The sequence below is a fragment of the Aegilops tauschii genome, chromosome 3, assembly GCF_002575655.3.
Source record: "Aegilops tauschii subsp. strangulata cultivar AL8/78 chromosome 3, Aet v6.0, whole genome shotgun sequence".
Taxonomy (NCBI): Eukaryota; Viridiplantae; Streptophyta; class Magnoliopsida; order Poales; family Poaceae; genus Aegilops; species Aegilops tauschii.
Window position 1 is genome coordinate 401,206,276 of NC_053037.3, and position 6,581 is coordinate 401,212,856.

The window sequence follows — 6,581 nt, forward strand, 5'->3', positions numbered from 1 at the left end:
TAAAAAGAGAGGCGGATAAAACGGCAAATTTTTGTGAAGTGGGGGAGAGGAAAACGAGAGGCAAATGGCAAATAATGTAAATTGCGAGGGGATGAGATTTATGATTAGGAACCTGGTATATGTTGAAGATCCTCCCCGGCAACGCCGCTAGAAATTCCTTTTGATGTGGCTTGAAGCTACGTCGATATTTCCCCAAAGAGGAAGGGATGATGCAGCACAGCGGCGATAGGTATTTCCCTCAGATATGAAACCAAGGTTATCGAACCAGTAGGAGAACCAAGCAACACAACGTAAACAGCCCCTGCACACAAATAACAACACCTCGCAACCCACGTGTTAAAGGGGTTGTCAATCCCTTTCGGGTAACGGCGCCAGAAATTGCGTGTTGATGGGAGAAAGTGTAATAGATTGAATAAATAGATCGCAAATAAAATAAAGTGCAGCAAAGTATTTTTGTATTTTTGGTTTAACAGATCTGAAAATAAATGCAAGGAAAAAGTAGATCACAAAGGCAAATATATGAGAAAGAAGACCCGGGGCCGTAGGTTTCACTAGTGGCTTCCCTCGAGAAAAATAGCAAATGGTGGGTAAACAAATTACTGTTGGGCAATTGATAGAACTTCAAATAATCATGATGATATCCAGGCAATGATCATTATATAGGCATCACGTCCAAGATTAGTAGACCGACTCCTGCCTGCATCTACTACTATTACTCCACACATCGACCGCTATCCAGCATGCATCTAGTGTATTAAGTTCATGGAGAAACGGAGTAATGCAATAAGAATGACATGATGTAGAAAAGATCTATCTATGTAGAGATAGACCCCATCGTTTTATCCTTAGTAGCAACGATACATACGTGTCATTTCCCTTCCTGCCACTGGGATCAAGCACCGTAAGATCGAACCCACTACAAAGCACCTCTTCCCAGTGCAAGATAAATAGATCAAGTTGGCCAAACAAAACCCAAATATCGGAGAAGAAATACGAGGTTATAAGTAATCATGCATATAAGAGATCAAAGAAACTCAAATAACTTTCATGGATATAAAAAGATATAACTGATCATAAACTCGAAGTTCATCAGATCCCAACAAACACACCGCAAAAAGAGTTACATCATATGGATCTCCAAGAGACCCTTGTATTGAGAATTCAGCGAGAGAGAGGAATCCATCTAGCTACCAACTACGGACCCGAAGGTCTACAAAGAACTACTCACGCATCATCGGAGAGGCACCAATGGAGGTGGTGAACCCCATCCGAGATGGTGTCTAGATTGGATCTAGTGGTTCTGGACTCTGCGGCGGCTGGATGAATATTTCATCGACTCCCCTATGGTTTCTGGAATATTGGTGTATTTATAGAGCAATGAGGCGGTCCGGGGGGCACCCGAGGTGGGCACAACCCACCAGGGCGCGCCTGGGCCTCCTGGCGCGCCCTGGTGGGTTGTCCCCTGCTCGGGACTCCCCCCAGGCGCAGCCAGGGCCCGTTGTGTTCCTTCTAGCCCATAAAAATGATCATGGAGTTTCGTGGCATTTGGACTCCGTCTGATATTGATCTTCTGCGATGTAAAAAACATGGAAAAACAGCAACTGGCACTTGGCACTATGTCAATAGGTTAGTACCAAAAATGATATTAAATGACTATAAAATGATTATAAAACATCCAAGATTGACAATCTAACAGCATGGAACAATCAAAAAATATAGATACGTTGGAGACGTATCACACGCCGTCTTGCCCCTGCTCATGGGGATGCCGAGCCGCCTCACCATCACGCCCCTGTCAAGCCGAAGGAGGACTCCGGCTGAGCACGGGTGGTGACAGAGCCGGGCCTCAGGAGTAGTGGCCCTCAGGAATCCGCTACTTTTTCTCTCTCCCTTTTTTTGATTTCCTGCATCAAGAATTTGCAAACATCCCTGCAGGCGTGTAATGAACTATGGCGCTTGCGCCTTTATAGTAGTGTCTCTCGCTCGTACTCCAACGTTATATTACCGTTGATTGCAGAGCTCCTGCCTTGCGTGATTAGAATAACTTAGCTTGGTGCATTCATGGCCCTCGGTGGGTCCCCTTGTCGTGGGGGTGCGCTCCAGCTCCTCCGGATCTCCTCCTGGTGACGACACGGTTAGAGTGCCGGAGCGACCTAGAGAGGCCCTTCGAAGAGCTCCGGAGCCTTGAATGGTATGCTGCCCGCGGGGCCTTCGGAGAGCCCGCGAAGGTCCGGAGCCTTCGTGCAATTTGCGTAGGCCTCGCAGCCCCCAAGCGAGGGCTGACTGTCATTAGCGCGTCGGGGCACGATGCCTGGCGGAGTCAGGAGGCGGGCGCTCTCTGAGGTTCAGGGGCCGATGGCTCGCTCGAGAGCGTCGCGCGAGGATTCTGCCAAGGCCTTGGCAAGGTGCATGTATGAGTAGGTATGCTCCTGGCGCAGCCTAGGCCGATCCATATGTGTACACCGAGCCCAGCCCCCGCTCGCGGGACACGATAGAGGGAGCCACGGGCAGCTACTGTACTGCTCAAAGACGAAACTCAAGAGAGGAAACATGGCTGGAAGAATAAGGAAAAGGAAACTCCCCCCTTTTTGAAGAAAGACGCAAGAGCTGCAAGTTTCATTCCAAGAAACAGCAAATGGGTTACAAGAGCAAGGCAAAAGAACAGCCACGTCTGGCACCTATGCTAGTCTTCTAGTCTTCCCGCCAGTGCGGGGCATGGGGCTTCCACTAGGCGTGGGCATAGTCGCTGATTGACTGTGTCGTCCGCCAGCGTGGAGCATGGGGCTTCCACTTGGGCGTGGGTGGGAGCACCCATGAGGCCCAGGGGCGGCACTCAGGAGACTCCGGGGCGTGTACAACCCCACTCATTATTACGTGAGAGTGTCGCGGGTAGAACCTCTGGAGGTGCTGGATGTTCCAAGCATTCTGGATGGGGACCCTGTCCTGTGTCTCCAAGCGTATGGCGCTAGGCCTGGAGACGCGGGCGAACCTGAATGGGCCCTCCCACATGGGCGAGAGCTTGTGAAGGCCATCCCTAGAAAGGACCCGCCTCGGGATGAGGTCCCCCACCTCGAGGGTCCGGGAGCGGACACTGTGGCAGTGGTAACGCCGCAGCGCCTGTTGGTACCTCGCTGCGCATAGCGGGGTTTGGCAGCGGGCTTCCTTCCCAAGCACGAGGTCTATCCCCCGCGAGGCATCTTGACGCGCCTCGTCGAATGCCAGGACCCACGGGGAGCGATGCCTGACCTCATGAGGGAGGACCACCTTGGCCCCATAGACGAGGAAGAACGGGGTCTCGTCAGTGGGCTTAGTCGAAGTGGTGCAGATAAACCATGGGACAGGCCAAAGCTCATCGAGCCAGCCCCTGCCGCAGGCCACAAGCTTTTTCTTGAAGCTCCTTGCCTTGAGGCCCCTCAGGACCTCCGCGTTGGCACGCTCGGCCATGTCGTTGCTCCACGGGTGCACCACTGAAGTGTAGCAGATCTGCGTTCCAAGGTTAGTGCAATACGTCCTGAAGAAGTTGCTCGTGAATTGTGAGCCATTGTCAGTAATGATACGATTAGGAACACCGAAATGGCTCACGAGGCCCTTGATGAACTTGACGGATGAGCCAGTGAGGATGGTGTGTACGGGCTCCACCTCTGCCCACTTGATGAACTTATCGATGGCGGCGTAGAGGTAGCGGTATCCACCGGCCACTCGAGGAAACGGGCCCAGAATATCCAGCCCCCAGACCGCGAACGGCCATGAGAGCGGGATGGTCTGGAGTCCCTGCGCGGGCTGGTGAATCTACTTGGCTTGGAATTGGCAAGCCTCGCAGGATCGTACTAGCTCGGTGGCGTCGTTGAGCGTCGTCGGCCAGTAGAAACCACTGCGGCACATCTTGCCCACAAGGGTGCGCGGCGAGGAGTGGTGCCCGCAGTCCCTGCCGTGGATATCAACCAGCAACTCCCGCCCTTGTCCTTCGGATATGCACCGCAACGAGACGTTGTTGGGGCGCCGCCGGTACAACTGGTCGTCCTGCAAGCAATAAGCAGTGGCCTGGCGGACCACGCGCTCCGCGTCCTCCTCCTTCTCTGGCAAGGTGTCGCGGAGCAGGTAGGCCTTGAACACCTCGATCCAGCAGTCCGCCTGAGGTTCCATCGCCAAGAGTAGACGAGCTCCTGAGGTCGGACCATAAGCTGGGGCTCTTGAGGTCGGGGCCGGCGGTAGCTCCTCCCTGAGCAACGCCAAGCCCATGGCCGGGGGGCGCTGACGGATTGTGGAGCCTCTCCTCGAAGACGCCGGGCCTCTGGGGCTCGCGGCGGGATGCTTTCTTGGCAATATCGTCTGCCTCCTTGTTCGCGCCTTGCGGGACGTGTTATAAATCCAAGCCCAGGAAGCGTTATTTGATTTTACGTACCTCTTCCATGTAAGCCTCCATGTCCTCATCCTTCGGCTTGTACTCTTTGTTGGAGAAGTTGATGAGGAGTTGGGAGTCGCCCTTGATGGTGAGGCGATTGATTCCCAGGCCGGCCGCGGCCCTGAGGCCAGTAATCAGGCCCTCGTATCCATGATGTTGTTGGAGACCTTCGCGCCGCGCTGGAAGCAGAGCTGCACGGCATAGTATAGCTTGTCCTTGTTTGGCGAGACGAGCACGACTCCAGCCCCCCCCCCCCCGCCCTGCCATGCAAAGGCACCGTCGAAGTGTGTGACCCATCCGTTGGGCGCTTCGTCGCCGGGTGTGAGGGATTGGTCCTCATCCAGCCCCCGATCAGGAGCGTCAGTCCATTCCCTTGATGACCCTGGTCGTACTGAACTCCAGCTGGAAGGCCTGTAGCTCGATGTTCGGTTCCACGATCCTCCCCACGGCATTTGGGTTGTGCAATACCTTCTCAAGGGGATACGCTGATACGACCTTGATGGGGTGGCCTTAGAAATAGTGGCGCAGCTTCCTAGAGGCGACAAGGAGCGCGAGTAGGAGCTTCTGCTGCATGGGGTAGCATGCGCGCGCATCTCGCAGCACTGTGTTGACGAAGTACACCGGATGCTAGATGGGGGTGAGGAGCCGGGGACGTCTTGCTCCACTGGGGGCGCAAGGGGCTCGTGAGGCTCGGAGGTTGATGAAGCAATGGTATCCTCAGGAGCACCGCCCTGGGGCAGTGAAGATTGCACAGCTTCTGGCGTGTTTCCTTGATTCGAGCCCGCACCAGCGGGTCCCTCCCTGACTGCCACGAGCGCCGCACTGGCTGAGTGGGGAATGTCCGCCAAGTAAAGCACCAGGGGCTCACGTGGGTGGGGTGCCACCATGACAGGCGGGCTCGTGAGGTATCACTTGAGGTCTTCGAAGGCCGTCTCAGCTTCCGGGGTCCACTCGAAAGGGCCATTCTTCTTCATCAGCTTGAAGAAAGGGAGCGCATGCTCTCCAAGCTTGGAGATGAAACGCCCCAATGGGGTCACGCACCCTGCGAGCTTCTGCATCTCCTTGAGGGTCTGAGGCGGGCTCATCCGCTCTATTGCCTTGACCTTGTCGGGGTTGGCCTCGATCCCTCTGTGCGACACCAGGAAACCCAGTAGCTTGCCGCGGGACCGCGAACACACACTTCTCCGGATTGAGCTTCAGGTTTATGCTGTGCAGGTTGTCGAATGTCTCTTCCAGGTCTTTGATTAGGGTCCTGGCCTCCCGCGACTTGACCATGATGTCATCAACATATGCCTCTGCATTCCTCCCCAGCTGCGGCCCGAGCGCAATGTGCATTAGTCGCTGGAATGTTGCACCAGTGTTCCGCAGCCTGAAGGGCATGCAAGTGTAGCAATACATGGCGCATGGGGATATAAAAGTTGTCTTCTCGACATACTCTGTCGCCAGTGGAATCCACAATCTGGTCAATTCGCGGGAGCGGGAAAGGGTCTTGAGGGCAAGCCTTGTTGAGGCTTGTGAATTCAACGCACATGCGCTCCTTCCCTCTTTTCTTGGGGACGATCACCGGATTTGCCAACCAGTCCGGGTGCCGCACCTCCCGAATGATGCCGTCCTCCAGGAGCTTGCCGACCTCCTGGACAATGAACGCCTGCTTTTCTTGTGCTTGAAGCCGCGCTTTTTGTTTCACCGGGCGTGTGCCAGGACACACCATCAAGTGGTGCTCAATTACCTCTCTTGGGACACCAACCAAGTCCGACGCTTCCCACGCAAACACATCTTTGTTGGCCCTCAGGAAGCCAACCAGTGCCTCCTCTTGGTCTGGAGAGAGCCCCGCGCCGATGGTGAAGGTGGGGCCCGAGCCCCCTGCGTCGACAGGCACCTGCTTCGTCTTAGCCCGATCCTGAGAGTACAACTGCTTTTTCTTCGCGGGCGCGGCCTCCCGGGCCTCCGCGGCGCCCATGGTGACACGGCACGACGCGGTCGTGGCCCTATAGGCGAGCTTGAGAACCCGGACCGCGTCTTTCGTATCCCCGACCACCGTGATGATGCCGCTGCTGCCCGGCATCTTGAATACGTTGTAGCCCGGATGGGTCGCCGCCATGAACTTGGCAAGGGCCGGGTACCCCAGGATGGTGTTGTACGGGAGGCCGATGCGGGCGACGTCGAAGTCGATGAGCTC